The 16,835-nt window shown below is 38.7% G+C and overlaps 1 long non-coding RNA gene across 1 annotated transcript; it reads right to left on the bottom strand.

The window, feature by feature from the left end:
- Positions 1-5,154: 5,154 nt before the first annotated feature.
- LOC134138592 (uncharacterized) lies at positions 5,155-16,766 on the bottom strand. The gene is made up of 2 exons (XR_009957936.1): positions 16,667-16,766; positions 5,155-5,428 (listed from the first exon to the last, which is right to left on the bottom strand). It is a non-coding gene; the product is annotated as an uncharacterized LOC134138592 (long non-coding RNA).
- Between the last annotated feature and the right edge of the window lie 69 nt (positions 16,767-16,835).

Raw genomic sequence — 16,835 nt, 5'->3', positions numbered from 1 at the left:
GTGCTGGTCTATTGGGACAGACTGAGATTCAAACTGCAACTCAAAAGAGACATTTGATTTTTAGATGGGACAGAATAAAGTCCGAGATTTACTAAGGCGAATTTTAAGGGAAAAGTTGGGGTTTATTAACTATTTAACGGAAATGTGTATTTTTATCTTTCTAAAGACACACATATGGGTATTGTATGTTAACTGGCTATTTTAAGGGCCTCCTATGTCTTGTAAGTATACGCTAAGGAGCATATATCTGTATATGTAATGCATGCTAAAATGTAGGATTCAGCTAAATGTCAACTCCAGGTTCCCCTGAAGATATTGCCAGCAGAGGTTGTCTCTTTATTGTGACTACTGTTGCTGTATAATGTGGGACTGCTTCTAAAACCATGAATTCTTTACTCCCCCAAGCCCTCTGTAAAGGTAGGGCCTAAAAAAAGAGGCCTTTTTTGGCAGATGGGAAAGTGAAGTTAAAAGATTATGACTTCACTCTGTGGTGTCAGGCAAAAAAATCAGGAGAAGCACACCTTTCTGCTCCTTATTGTGACCTTTCTTATAGAGTAGCTAGAATTTCTTCCTTTTTGGTGCATTTCTACTACACGTATTTTAATGGGGTCTGTATACAAAACAGCAAGGGTATCAAGAACTTGATTCCATTTATCAGAAGTCAGATGTCAAAACTAAGCAGTCTGCCATTGTCAACAATTACCTCCCATAAAAGGGGGGGAGACAAATTCTTTCCTAGTGCTCTTCCTGGGGCAGTACAGCTAGGCTTTCACAGGAACAAAGGTGGGATATATTGCTTGATTCCGAGAGAGGAAATTTCTGTCACTGCCCTGGACTTTTCTTATGTCATTGGGGAAGAATGTCACAGAGATAGCATCAAATTTGACTGGTCCCCAGTCTAAGTCCAGTATCCAGAGACTGAGTTTACAGTCAAGGAACCAGAACAGATGTCCAAAGCCAGGACATCAGGGGTCCACTAGGATAAATCAGGTAGCAGAACCAATGGGCTGGTATAGGAAGGAGGGGGCTATGCTCATTTCCTGGTTGCCCCCATTTTTCTCTCATCAGCCCCAACTGAGTACCAAATCACAGAATCATAGAATCAGTAAGATTGGAAGGGACCTCTGGAGATCATCTAGTCCAACCTCCCTGCTCAAGCAGGGTCACCTAGAGCATGTTAGACAGGGTTGCATCCAGGCGGACCTTGAAAATCTCCAGAGAAGGAGACTCTACAACCTCTCTGGGCAACCTGGTCTAGGGCTCCATCACTCTCACAGGGAAGAAATTCCCCCTCACGGTCAGGCGGAACTTCCTGGGCTTCAATTTCTGCCCGTTGCCTCTTGTCCTGTCACATGGGACAACTGAAAAGAGTTTGGCCCTGTCCCCTTGGCACCCTCCCTTCAGGTACACATTGATAAGATCCCCCCCTCAGTCTTCTCTTCCCCAGGCTGAGGAGGCCCAGCTCTTGCAGCCGTTCCTCATAGGGCAGGTGCTCCAGCCCTCTGATCATCTTTGTAGCCCTGTGCTGGACTCTCTCCAGTAGCTCCATGTCTCTATTGTCCTGGGGAGCCCAGAACTGGACACAGCACTCGAGATGAGGCCTCCCCAGGGCTGAGGAGAGGGGCAGGATCACCTCCCTCAACCTGCTGGCAACACTCTTCCTAATGCACCCCAGGAGACCACTGGCCTTCTTGGCCACAAGGGCACATTGCTGGCTCATGGTCAACTTGTCATCCACCAGCACTCCCAGGTCCTTTTCTGCAGAACAGCTCTCCAGCAGGTCAGCCCCCAGCTTGTACTGGTGCCTAGGGTTATTCCTCCCTAGGTGCAGTTACACTTGCCCTTGTTGAACCTCATGAGATTCCTCTCTGCCCAGCTCTCCAACCTGTCCAGGTCTCTCTGAATGACAGCACAGCCCTCAGGTGTGCCAGCCACTCCTCCCCAGCTTGGTATCATCAGCAAACTTACTGAGGAGGCACTCCATCCCCTCATCCAGGTCATTGATGAAGAAGTTGAACAGGATGGGACCCAGTACTGAGCCCTTGGGGACTCCACTAGCCATAGGCCTCCAACTGGACTCCACGCCATTGATGATGACCCTCTGAGCTCTGCCTTTCAGACAGTTCTGCAGTTTTCCTCTTAAGGCTGTTGTGATTTTCCCCTAAATTTAGAAGATACACAACCAGATCCATTCTGATAAAATGACAGAGTAATAACTTATACACATGAATCAGATTAGTTGATGGTAGAGCTACGTATGTGCTGTATGAAGGACATGAATAGCTTTTGTTTTTCAGCCCAAAATAACTTTGCTTTCCTGAATGCAATACAAAAACTTACCGAGAAAAGTAGACTATCATAGCTGAATGTAGCCCAGTGTTACAAAGCTGACAATAAGATGTGCCTAGTACTTTTAACTGGCCTCTTACTGCTTTTTCTAAGGTTCAGCCATAATAATCATTCTTCTGAAAGTCAGATTGTTTTGTTCAATTTTCCTACCTAGCATGACTCAGTTGCTTAAAAGGGTTTGAAATTTAAGAAGGAAAGAATCTAATGGAACCAGAAGCAAAATGTAGTGAATTTTAAATCTCAGGGCATCTCTCAGTCTCACTTCTTTTTCCGTATGTATGGGTAAAAATAAATATCATTTGAAGATAAGATACGTAGCTTTCTCCCACAAAATGAATAGATTCAATAAAAGTGAATCGTTTTCTGAGAGCTGAGCAAATTTTTTTTGTTGGTTAAACTGTATAGACTTATACACTCACTGTTGCTGCTATGTTTTTACTACAGGTAGAATCATATTTTTAAGAGTGTTTATGCATATATAGTGACAGAAATTGTCCTACTTCATAAAATGTTTCACAGTTTAGTCCTTTTTTTAAGCCAAAAATAGTCAACTTATGGCACTTGCATTACAAATATAACATGACATATACAGCAAAGATAATTAGATAGCTCTGGGGTTCAGTGGAAAACCTTAAACTGTAGCTCATGAAATTTTCATACACTTCCTTCCACTATGAGTTTGAGGGGAAAAAACAGTGGGACAGCTGGTCTTCCTCCAAATTTACCGCTCCTTAAGGGAAAGCAGAATCTGGACTCACATGACTTACTACCAAGGTGTAATTCCAGGCCGAACTATCAGGGAAGAGGAGCTGCTCCGCACTGTGTCAGTGCTTGTGTTCGTGCCCCAGTGACAGAGCAGCCCTGGGAGCAGCCCCAGCCACAGCATGCTCCCAGCCCCATCTGCTTTCTACCTGCTTGACTGCTCAGCAGGCAGCTTGCAGACAGCCGGCCCACCGCCTGCCCAGGCCTTCTTGCCATACTCCGGTGGCAGAACACCACGTGAGCTGAAGGCCAGCTCTGGTCATGCTTGCAGCCACACGTGCAGAGCCACACTTGAAGAAGTAGGAGTCTGACCTGGGGCAGACTTAGCTAGAGCTGGCCACCTGGTAGCACATCTGACCTGCTGGTGAGGAAACATCTGTTGGAGGAAAACGTTACTGAAACCTAGAAGAAATTCAGTCTCTCTAGGAAGAAAACATTAGTTTAGATAATGATGGGAAAGGGACCTTCCAGCTTATCTAAACAGGCAGAGATTTTGGTCTCAGTGCTGTGAACAGTCCTAATAGGGCATTTTCTTGCTAGACCAGTCTATATTTTGTGAAGGGGAACTGCTTCTCTGGACAAGGAGGTTTGTGTTACCAACAGAAGAGATAGTGTCACGTATCAGTTCCACAGACCTTATCAGGGGACTCCTCTTAACCAAGGAAGAACATTATTATTAATGGGAACCCAAATCTTTATTTAAACAGCTTATTGCAAGAGACTAGTGTGACTAACATAACCTGTATCTTCAACCCAGACAGTCTTTGTTTTGCATAAAAATTAACAACAAATGCGGGTTAAAACAGGCAGCTCTTTCTTGTGTCTCTGTGACATTAGTAAGTTTTTTGATTTCTTACTGAACTTTCATTTAAACCCTGCCTTTTGAGCTTTAGCAATACACACGGGGAATTCTCTTGTACTGCTGGTAAATAATGTCCTTCTGGCAAGTAATGATTGTCTAATTTTCAATAACAACATTCATCCCAATAGTTGGTTTAGTTCCAGTGGTACTACTTTGAAACCTTCCTCATAAACTTCAGTTTTAATATCTAACATTCTCATATTAGTAGTTCTGCATGATGCAAGTGTTTGCAAAAAGATGGGAGAATCAGTTTTCTGAGTAAAAGACTTTCAAAAATAATTAATTTTCCATTATGTTTTTAGAAAAAAAACAAATGGACTTGGGAAGAATATGTAATTCTTCTTTCTGAAAAAAAATACTCGATAGCAGCAATTTGCCCTGTGAGGTATCAAATCTGGAAGAACTGCTGCCCAGTAAGTGGAACTCAAAGGATGTATTAAATGGACCCCCACACTTCTGTTATACATTTACACTAACCTGACTGTTCACATGCTTTGAAAATTGAACCCTAGCTGTAAGTGCTGGAGTCCTCCTGAAATCTCTGGTCATACTGCATTGTTCTTGGCTTTGGTATACTAAGACATAAATGAGCTTTTGCTCTGTTCTCTGTAGAGCTATTGTTTAAAGACGTGCTCTGTCCAGGGGGAAAATCAGTCAGCTGTGTCAATGTAGAATTAAACAAGTGAAAAGGGAGTAACAAATTCAAGAAATATGTTTTCAATTGTCCTAAAATTATTTGCAAGTATTTATTCAAAAATTTGAATGATTTTGACTGAAAGGTACTTTTGGAAAGGGGGGAGCACTGTATTCATGGAACTGCCACAGGAAGAACATTCTTCCCTGCATCCTTCTTCCCTTTTCTTACTCTTTTTTAGTTAATAACTTTAAGGCTAAAATGCTTACTCAAGATATGAGTAACATAAGTTCAGTTCTCTGCCTGAGAGAGTAACCTAACTACCAAGCTAAAAAGTCATTGATATACATGAACATGTTAGAGAGCAGATTCAAACTAGCTCTCCCATTATCTTTATGTGAAAGCTTTAATGGCCAGGCTGTCAGATAGATATAAGATAGATTTTCTGTTTTTGACAGTGATCCCTTTGCATAAAACAAATAATCATCAGTGAGGGTCACAATGAGCTTTCATTGTGCTTCAGAGATGAAACATGGAGACTTTTAGCTTTAAAACAGAGAATATTTTATTAATTATACAAAATATACAATCAGCAAAAATAATTAAAAGATCTCTACCCCACCCATATATATCCTTTAGCCTGCTGAAAAGTGTAAGAAGTGGGAGCTACAGATTCCAGTCTCTTCTGCTAGTGGGAAGAACTGAAGCAAACTTTCTCAAATACTTCGTGCTTGCTTTGACCACTGGATTATTCAGGGGGAAGAGCTCATCTTCCAGTTGCTTATGCTCATCGTTTTCTTTGCTTTCCTCACCCTCCTTTCCTAGAATATAGTGTTTCAGATCAAATAAAAAGGATTTTTCACATTTCAGTTATTCCTATTTCCCCTTACAGACATACAGTTAATTAGTTATCCAGTTGTAACCACAGCCCTCTCCCTTTGAACACCAGGAACAGGGGGAAATGTGCAAAACAGGACTTGAATACTGTCATCCCTATGAAAATATGAAATGTGATGTGCTGTCAACAGTAAGAAGCAGTTTAGGAACACCAGACAGTAAACATAAAGGCAGGATGTAAGGAACTAATACATCATTTGTTAGACTGCTAAAATCTAAAACAGAAGAATTTTATTTCAGTGAACTGTATACAAGTATTTGTATCAAATCTATCATAAACATTGTTGAAGAATCAACATATAATGAGCTTTGTTACAATCACAAGCTTTTATCTACACACAGATAGTCATAGATCTGCTATGCACATTCTTTCCCTGACATATCACTGTGCCATACATAACACTTTGTCATGGGTCAAAAACTTAAAGGGCATATAGAGTAAGAGCAATCACATCAGTCAACTACCATGTCCCTGACAACACTGAAACACACTGCTAGGTCATACAGAAAAACATTGTTCGTAGCTGTAACATCCACTGTCCTTAGCCAGGCTAAGAACTGTATGTTCCTCATCCCATCTATTTCATCTCCTGCTCTAAGCCATCTAATTCACACACACCCCCCCCCAACGGAGCACCCTTCTGCAGCATTTCTTGTTTGATTATCTTTGTATCAGATGTGTAAAAATAGCACATTTTTCCATATTTTCCTATTTTCAATTAAAAATACTTTACTATCAGGAATGGAAGTCAGATTCATTGGTCTGTAGTTCACCAGATCCCTTTTAGAGCCCATTAAGTTACATGTGCAACCTGGCACAGTGGCCATTTCTATTGATCGGTAGACACCTCAGCCAGCAGTTCTGCAATTTCACGTTTCAGTTAAAATTTTGGTTGGAATGCCATCCTGTCCTGGAGACTTACTGATATCTAATTTGTCTATTTGGTTTAATACTTAATTCAAATTTATCTGGCTCTTCTGATCCATCTCCTATTCCCGAACATCTCCAGCAGTAAAGATTCATGTAAAGAATTCACTGAGCTTCTCTGCTATGTCCTTATCAACCTTGAGTGTCCCTTTTACACCTTTGTTCATCAAGTGGTCCGTCCCACTGATACCTTATTCCTGTTTTCAATGTATTTAGAGAGCTTTTTACTATCAGCTTGAGCATCCTTTCCAAGCCACTCCTAGAATTTTTGTGTTTATAGTTACACTTCTTGTTCTATGTTTACACATGCATAAATGCATTTGATTGAAGGTTTCAATGGCAAAGGGAAAAAAAAGACATTTCTGAAGACTTCAGAAAGAAGTAGTCTAAATATCTATCTAAATATCCTTGTCTTTTGGTATCCCTCCTTATGTACTTCTGGCACATGTTATGATTTTAGTATTTTTGCTATCCATATAAAATAGGGTAATTATATTTGAAATAGAAAATACAGTAGTTTTCATACCTGTCAACTAGATATAATTGGCATGCATTTAATTAAAGTGTTTACATTCTCTTAGATATTAAGTGTGTGCATACGCCTGTATGTGTGTGTGTGATGGAGAGAGGCAAAGAAAGGGAGCATGCACTCCAGTGAGCAGGATTCTCTTTCTAGAAGCCCAGACTTAATCCCAGTGGAGAAAAAAAAGGCTCATTGCCATTTACTCAGTGTGAGTTTGATCAGTCTTGGAGAGATAGACCAAAGAGATGCCCACCACACACATTACTGCTTTAATGAGGTAGTATGTCCCTGGTACCTCTTCTCCTTTTCCTCTACTTTTACAGATACCTATTGTTGTAAAATAGAGAGTGGAAAGCCAACAACTTCACTTTGAATCCCTGTTCCTACACCTGAAGGCAATGCGAACAGAGATTTTAAGTAACTTCTGTTTGTCCTAATCACTTGGCCAAAAGAGTGGCATTATATTAAAATGGAAGTTTGAGAAAAGAAACAAGTTCTACTCATTCCGTCTGGTTACCTATAAGCAATCTGTATGTTGCTAAAGCTACAGGAGAGAGTAGTAATAGCAGTCACAAAGGTAGCAGTAGTACCTTTCGATTTGCGCATCTCTCTGTCATATCAGAAAGATGAGCTTTATCTTCTGTCAGCTTGTTTATGTGTGATAAAAATGAGCTAAATTAAGAATGATCAGGGAACCCCACTCCCTGCTACTGAAGCATCACACAGTAAGTGCAAGAGACAGGTGGCATAAGTGCTAAAACAAGGATGGAGAGTATCTGCTGCAGGGAATCAATCCACTGCATTAACGGCTAATGGCACACTAAGTATTTATCCATTATTTATCACATAAATGAGTATGAACTGTCTAGACGACAGAGGTGCTTTCATAACAGAGTGGCACTGATTACTGAAAATTAAAAAATGAGAGCAGATCTTAATAAATTAACTGAAAATTAGCAAATGGTAACAATCTCCACATGGTATATCTGTTCAACCTAATAATACTGGGGAGGTGAGTATTCTCTTTTAGTGAAAATTAATCAATCCATTGCTATAATTACAGAGAATAATGTAAAGTATGAAGAAAAGGTAGAAGACTTGGGATGCAATCATTTCCTGCCACTATCACATATTTTCATTTGCATGCACACTTTCATTTCAAGCTGCTTTTTGTTTTGCTTTGTTTCGCTTTATTTGCTTTGTTTTGCTTTATTTCTTTTCCCTTTCAACTTACTGGCATATCAGTGAAAACTTAAGAATATTTGTTTGTGCTACTGAGGGAAGAATAATATTACTCAAATATCTATCATATATTGGTTGTAGCACAGAAACTACAATCTACTACATTGGTCTAAACGTTTTAATGATGCCAAAACACTGGGCTTGAATAAATAAGTTGCATGAGCCCAGGCTTGATCCTGTATCTTTCTCATTCAGAAGAAAAAGGGTCAAATATTCACTTCAGCTCCGCTAACGATGGCATAACTGGACACACATTTGGATGTTTAGTTGAATCAGAAAACTTTATAAATTAATTCTAATAAAAGTATGGAGTTATTTAGGCATGCTAATTTATTCATGAGGGGTAGAAGAACTATATCAAATAAGTGGAAAAAACATAGTACTTAAGTGTTCCCATTATCCTAAGTACCTTAAAAAGATTACTTTTACATCAAGATTATGCAGACCACAGGGATTTAGGCAGTCATTTAAAATTTATACTAACACTAAATGTTAGTAGTTTGCATTCACCTGCAGTACACCATGTCCCCATCACAGATTAGTAATTCCCAAGAGGAGAGATATCATTAGAAAATAATTAATAAGGTTTTAATTAGGCCTGTTGGCCCAGGAAGAAATAAGTTTGTGTAATTCTTCCATCTGAATACATTATGCTATATTCAGTTCTCTCCCAGGCAACAGACTGTCCCATACTGAATCTTTTACCACAATAATAGTTACAGTTGGATGTTTTCAGTGACAAGGTGAAGAATGTGAAGTTTCCTCAGTTTTCACTGGAAATGCCCTAATTTTAAAAATACCTCTCTCAAAATTGTGTTGTAAACATTCAAAATATCATTTACTCTGATAGGAAGGACATCTCTCATAATAGGAAGCCAGCAAGAAAAACAAAGCAAAAAACCTCACAAACCCTACACTCCTTAGGTTTAGAAAACATAGAAGGAAAGGTTAGTTTTGTGATTCATCTAAACCTGCTGAAATTATATGGAATCTTTCAAGGGTGTAAATTGGGTTCTGAATCCTGGTGTGCCATCTGGGTTGCTCATAGATAATAATGGGTGCATAAGTATATGCAAGACTTGAAGATGCTTGAAAATGGGATATATTTTTTTCAAAATGTCCATAAACATAATTTCTTCCACCTCCATTCACATAAAAATTCTGGCAAAAATAAAGTCTTATTGCATTTTCAATTATCTCTAGCAACTGCCAAAATTTCTTTAACTATGTTAGTCTTATAATGAGAGTAACTACTCAGATTTACCAGATAATATACTCCGAAAAGGGCCCCTTAAGGCTTTCAAAAGTAACCTATTTATCATATTTACAATCTCTGAGATTTCTTCCAGCAAAGACATCCTAATTCAGGCTCTTCTGGTTTATTCTATTGTACTTTATTAGCTAGTAACCATACTGCTAAGCCGTGTAATAATGCTGCTTCACATCTGCTTAGATTGCCTTCTCTTCATGATGAATCTGTGAGGTATATATATATTCATATTCCTTCCATAAACAGGATAAGAGTGGCAAAGTGTTTTGCAGTTATTCCACTCACTTAGTGAATTTAAGAATTAGGGTCAGGAGCTGTGGAAGCCAAACATTTGCCAAGGATATGAAGCACTAGCTTTCCTTTGCAAATACCCATTAGCATTTTTTATTCCAGTGTGTGTCCTCTGCAGTGGTTTATATGTATTGTGCAAGTGATGTCATTCAGGATAGCAAGGATTGTGATTATTTCATTCATTTGCACATAAATTCCCAAGATATATCTGTCTCAAAATATTTTGATTTTTATCAAAATAACAAGAATCATAATGCAGAAAAAGGTGGTTGTGAGAGTGTTCAAAGTCATTTCAATGTTTTCATTTATCCGTACATGCATTTGTGGCAGATTCATTTAAGAGCTCAGATGACTTCTGTCTGAAAATTGGTCTAGATTTTCTGCTTTTCCTTTACTTTTCTCCTTTAATGCGTATTATCATTCTCTTCTCTACAATTAATCTCAATTAAATGATCATCAAACTGTACAAATATGCAGAGGTGAACAAACAGTCAGGAAAGTTGTTCATGGCTGTTTCCCTAAACAATTCAATATTTGTAGCACATCGATATGTGTGTTTGTCTCCCTTCTCACTTAATATTTTTAGGTGCTTGTTACGGTTATTATTTTTTGCAAGCATATTTAAAGAGAGACTTTTGGAAACAGGGATATACAGCAGATTAATAAGTGAGGAAATTACAGGAATACCCTTCTGTCTACTACAGCCATAGTGGCTTTGTGTGTCTAAGAACAATTTTTAAAAGGAGGCTAAAAAATGAGTGAAGAAGTGACTTAGTCCCTCAGCACAGCCATAAGCCTAACTAAAAAGAAGGTAGGAAAAAGGATACTCCAGAGATATGAAGAAACCTGACCTGAGGATATTTTGTTCATGTTCTGCTTTTCCAGAATATGAATCAGATTTGACAAAATATTTACTATATGTGCAGGGACAAAAAAAAAAAAAAAAAAAAAAAAAAAAAAGCATCAATATCCAGAAAAAAACATTCTACAGAACCATCTAGAGAGCAACAGCTGTAGAGTCTTCCTAACATTTTTGGTTCAGAGAAATGAGAAGCTTAAACAGCTCATGGCATCAAAGGGAAAGATGTACTGGAAAGGGCACAGTTTCTACAAGTTGTATGAAAGAAATATTGAGGATGAGCACTAGATTAAAAAAGTAGATAGAACAACAGCTTCCAGCTAGTGATGGAGAACATCTGGTTATTGCCGCACTATCTGGCAGGTAATAAAAAGCCAGTAGCATGACTTTCTGCTAGAAGTCACTCCTATCAAGAGAAGAGGAGCTGGCAAATGATAAGCACCTCCTGCAAGGAGGCTAGCAGATGATGGTAGGTACCTCAGGGTTTGCTTGGCAGCACAAAAGCACTGCAGGTCTCTGCAAAGTCCTCAAAGCCAAACAAGGTAATAAACTGACTAAGTGAAATCTTTGAGATGGGGATTTGGTTACTACTGTCATTGCTAGCCAGTATTGCCTCTCTGCTACTGAATGAGATGCTCCTAGTATTCTGAGTGCTGTATTAGATGCATATTACTGCTAGCTCTTGATCACTTATACCTTACTGTAGCTGAACCAGGTAATTATTACCAGATTCACAATAGAAGATACCTCACATCTCCTTGATTTTACAGTGCTGCCCATTACAGCTAGTTGTTACAGAAAAGAATCTGTAACTGTTTTAAAAAAACATAGTATTTTCTTCCTCTTAGATGTCCTCAAAAGTCCCAGGTATAACTGAGGGACATATAATTACATATATATGATTTTTAAATATATGATGAAGTAGTCTTTGCTGAGAAGAATTTTCAGTCTGCATATAAGACAGAAAATATTGCTAGTTCAGTCTTACAGAAAATTTGAGGTAGAGAGAGATTCCTAAATTACTGATCAACTTTTGATCAGTGATTTAGAAGAGATTTGTTCTAACTCAATTCATAGACTACATATATTAAGTCTTCAGTACAAATTAACAATTACATAGCTTTTTTACATAGTGTAAGCAACACTACCAAATTGGGGTAAGGTACCTATTCCACTCCTAGTCCATGTTTCTTGTCCCACCTCTTATCCCTTTGCCTAGGTGTTCAGAAGAGGTAGCACGGTGATGCACTTAGGGGATTAAAGCCATCACAATGCTGATTTTAATAAGATCATCTAGAAAGTTGAGGTATGTCTAGTGACTTCTATGTTAGTTGCATGGGTACCTCCATTTATATTGAAAAGCTATTTGGTAACAATTCTTCTGTCAGGACTGTTTTCTAAAAGAGCATCTAAGAGAAGGTGGACAATTAGTATACACTTATATTTAGGGTTAAATCTTCTGATTTTATAATTATTTGTGCAAATTTTGTTTGTGCATTTTTAAGGAATAAGATGCTGACTCATATTTCTCTGTGGAAAGCAGTTCTTCTTTCCATTGTTCACTGATACTCCTAAACAATACTGCGTACCCAGCCTCTTCAAGGATTTGCTGATGGGCATCTCCAAGTGGGATTGGTAACATCTTAAAACAGGACTTCAGGTAATTTATAGATAGATTATGTGTTTTGAGCAAATAAACCATTTCCTAAAGCGTACATTCTTGTTAGATTGTATCCTACAATAGATGAACACTTGCATTGGTTTACAGAGGGTCAAATTATCTGTGGATGGATAGAATATTCCTGATCAGTACTGCTCTTTCATACCTCAGAGGCCTGTTAACTTAACTTCCCTTCTCACTCTAACACTGACCTTGGTAATCACTAGAAAACATATGAAATGAAGAAATAAAAACCTTTACAGTCAAACAGCTTTGCTACATACAATGCATCTGTCCTAAATGTGAAGAAAAGTTAAGCTGCTTACCACTTTCTGCTTCACTTACATATTCACAACTCCTGATTTGCACAATAGGACTTCTTCTATATAAAAGCATCAGTGCTGTAAATTCTCCTGTAAAATTCTCCTGTAAATTCTGCTGTAAAATCTGCACATTTCTCCATTACAGCAAGAAAGTTCATAGTCTTTCTTTCAGAGTAATGCAAAGTTTAACTTTCAGAAAGAAAGAATTGAAGAGACTTCCAATTCACGTACATTCTGTTCCACATATCTTCTTTAAATAATGAGGGGTTGTCTCTGGTCCAGTTCTATTTCCCATTGTTAAGTATGTAGACACATACTGTGGAATACACAGTACAAAATATGTTCAATTAATTATTTCACCCTAAATCTTAAGCCTAAACTTAAAACTAGACTGAAAATAATATTATCAGTCATCATACAAAAATGTATCTGCAAAAGTACAACTAAGTACACTGTTCTTTAGAGCTGGCATGAAGATGGGCTTTTCATTTTTGTTTTCATTTTTCTCTATCTTTCCATTTTTATCCTTTATATCGGTACAAAGTAAATTTCCTTATTTTAAGAAAATATATTGGTAATAAATAAATAAAAAGTTTAATAGCATCAGCAACGGGCCCAATTACAACAGATGAACGACTGCCTTTATCAAAGATACTGTGTTGAATCTTCCTCTGATATGTGTGGCCATCTCCTACCTTCAATGGTATTTCACCTGACTGCAGAACTGTATTTTTGTATATATACATGTATATATAAAAAACAGATATTTAAGAACAGTTCTAAACTCTTCTGTCTTAGGCATAGGCAGGCTTTTCTTCAGTACTTGCCTGTGGGCTTTTAATTTATAATGTTTCCAATAATTACACTTACATCCACTGCAAAAAAAAAGCTTAATTTTTGCATATCTGCTCAGGTAGAATCAAAAGAATCACACTGCACACATCCAAGTACACTTACCTTGGCACAGTGTATACACTCTACCTTAAATATTAGAAATTGCAATATCAGGTACATCATCATGAGCACAGTGTGATGAGGCAGTACTCACCAGTTTCCTCTGAGTTCAAGTATGCATTACTATGTATTATTCTTTGGCAGCAACTGCTTGTGGCATAATTCCTTGTAAACAACTCATTTCATTTAAACCAACTGTTTAAGAAAAGACATCTCCTTGCTCAGGTCTTGAAATACCTCTCAAAGACCATTCACCCAACTATTATTTGATATTCACAAAATACAATGCTGTCCAGAAAATCAACTGTAGTTCCTTTAAAAAACAACAACAAAACCCCTCATAAGCATTCTCATCTGCTAGCCTGCATAGAAAAGTACTATTACAAAGTACTGAAAAGTTGCAATCATATAGCAAGACAAAGAGTAAATTTGTAAAACTACTCATTTTTACTTTGCTGAAAAAAAGAAAAAAAAGAGCAAATCCCACAGGAAAAGCAAATCCACTGCAAATGTACTTCAACCATAGTCACAGAAGACTATGCTGCCTGTTTCTCAATAGCTGGAGAGTATAAACTCCACTGTGGCACATAAAGGATAATGTCATCTTACAATCTAATTAGCTCTCACTATAATGCTGCCCAGAGATTCAACAGATATTCCTTTAAAAAAGGACATAGACACAAATGACCCACCCACAAAGGAGTTAAGTTTCCTTTCAATAGTCTAGAAATGCTAAACAAAGAGTCTTTAACTAGGAAGAAGTTAAAGCATGAGCCTGGCACGTTAGCTAGCCTGCCTTGAGATTTTCTTCACTGAAAGAAGAAAATGGAGAACAAAAGTGTTTACACATTGTGCTTCACTTAAAATTTCACCTTGACTTACAAGGCTGGGTGAACATTTGTCTTCATACAAGGCTAGGATTCTTTTTGTGAGCTTTACTGAGGTCTCTATGGAAGAGTAGATAGTAGAATTGAAGAAGCATTCAAAACAGTGATCTCAAAATGGGTAGTTTTTCACTTTTTAAAAATTTTTAAGGATGCTGAAATCCTGGAAGATATTTAGCTGCATATAACTAAAAGAATAACAGGAAATGCAAATTAGCAAGTGATGTTCAGTGCATATTAATGTCTGTGGTGCCATGGTAGCAACATAGAGGTGACCTGGGAGTGAGTTCCCCTACACAGGAGCAGGAGGTTGCAGTTAGAACAGTAGAGGACATAAAGTGTCTAAGTGTTAGACAACCCCAAAAACACCATGTCAGCGGCTGATTGTAAGACATGAGCATGTACATGTATATGTTTATAATTAGTCATGTTGTAGTGATCTGCATAGAGTACTTGCTTTTGAGAGCTTATAAAACTCAAGTCCAGCAAGAACTGCACACTAACAGAGCCTCTACACTAGCAGATCAACAAATGCACTTTAGAAGTAAATCTTCTGATCACCTGCACTCATACTGTTGTGCTGTGGTTTATATCATGAAATAGGCTTAGAATGCAAGCTGGATTCTGTATGGATCAAAGCAAAGCAGAAGATGTACTTGAGACGTTCACTTAATGCACTACAGTCATTAATGAGCATTCAGTTCACAGGTCCAGGTAAGAACTAGTCTGCAATAAAGTCCCTTGCAATACATACAGCACAGGCATCGGATCTCCAGCGTCATCTGGTCTACTCTATAGATCTGTTTGTATTGGGGCACACTACTAACCTTATTCGCCTAGTTTTCTTTGTACTGTAGACCATAATAGTTTATCCAGATACCTCTTACGCTGAACCTTATGTCTTCAATGAAACTGAACTTTTAATCTGTAAGACTAAAATACATGCCACAGACAACAGAAGAGTCTGATTGCCTTATGCGCTTGCCGTGGCTGTAAACTGATAGGTAAGATAACCTAATGACCTAACAGGAAATTCATGCTCCATGCTGCTAGTGGATTCTTCATGTATACTTAAAATGCAATTCATCTCTGTAAGTAGAGAACCTAAATTGTGCTAATTTCTGTTAGGATAGGTGCTAGCACGTGCTCCCCTAAACAATCCTTCATTTTTTCAGAACTTGAACACTGTAGATACCTGATTAAGAGGTCTTGACTCTATGTGATAAATAAAAGTAGGGAACACATTGCAGAATCACTGATTCCTTTTGCCTCCCAGTAGCACGATTATGATAAAGCAACTTATTGTTCAAATATTTATTGCAAAAGACAGATGTATGGAGATCATGTTTATAGAAGTCATTTGTCTAATTCAAGCCTCAATGTCACTGCTACTGAGTGTTTTTCCTTCTATAATAACTTTTCCAGCTGGTGAAGCAATCAAACTGACTTTCAAGTCAAACACTTTAAGACCCTTTCCTTTTCAGGGTGAAAGTACATCCTTTGCCAAGTATACCTAAGTACCCCCTTAACTGCAACTGCTTGTAACATCAATGATCTCTTCAGTGGTCAAACCTCTGCTGACAGAAAAAGCTCTCATTCGTTGCCCGTAGACAAAGGCTGGTCCAATACTGATCTCTGAAATCGCACTGCTCACTTACCTAGGCATCATTTTGCCCTTGATTTGGCTCTCATGAGGTCTTTCAGTGTCATGCTACTTATCTGCTCTTGGACTAACGGAATAGGATGTGGTCTGAAGGACCCCTCAGAACACAACAGGCATTGGAATTCAAGTCCTTCCTGTCACTAAGATTAGCTGTTTCTGCTGGCAATTTTATTTTGTGCTTCTTAGGGAGGAGGAAGCCATCGTAAGTCACAGCTGAGGGCATGAACCTTCCTTATGACCTTCTGGTCACTGGGACAGTACTACAAAGAACTTAGTTATAACCGGTAACAGCACAGATACTGAACCTAACATTTTAACATTAGGATAACAAGGCCTCTGCCTGACTCAAGCCACTCACAAGTATTAGGATGCACACCTCCAGTAACTGTTTGTGTGTATGTGCGTTGAATAAAAAACAAGCGAGAAGCTTGCTGCTAAGAGACATGAAGGACTTGAGGGTTCCACAGAAGCATACACAAAAGGACAGTGAACTGTTCTCAACATACAGCGGAGATCTACCGTGCAGGCTGCACTACCGTGACTGTGAAGCTTAACCAACACTTACCAGGTAATCTCGCTTGGGCGTTTGCGCTTGCCCCCCGCACACACTGCACTACCGCCGCCCGCTTGGACCGCGGTCCGTTGGGGTGACACCTGCTCTAACCGGCGCCGTGCGCGCGCGCGGCCACGCCGCGGCGGATTGGCTGAGGCGGCATCAGCTGATCGCCCCGGAG

Source organism: Rhea pennata, chromosome 3 (genome assembly GCF_028389875.1).
Source record: "Rhea pennata isolate bPtePen1 chromosome 3, bPtePen1.pri, whole genome shotgun sequence".
NCBI lineage: Eukaryota > Metazoa > Chordata > Aves > Rheiformes > Rheidae > Rhea > Rhea pennata.
This window is presented reverse-complemented; position numbering and strand designations above follow the sequence as displayed.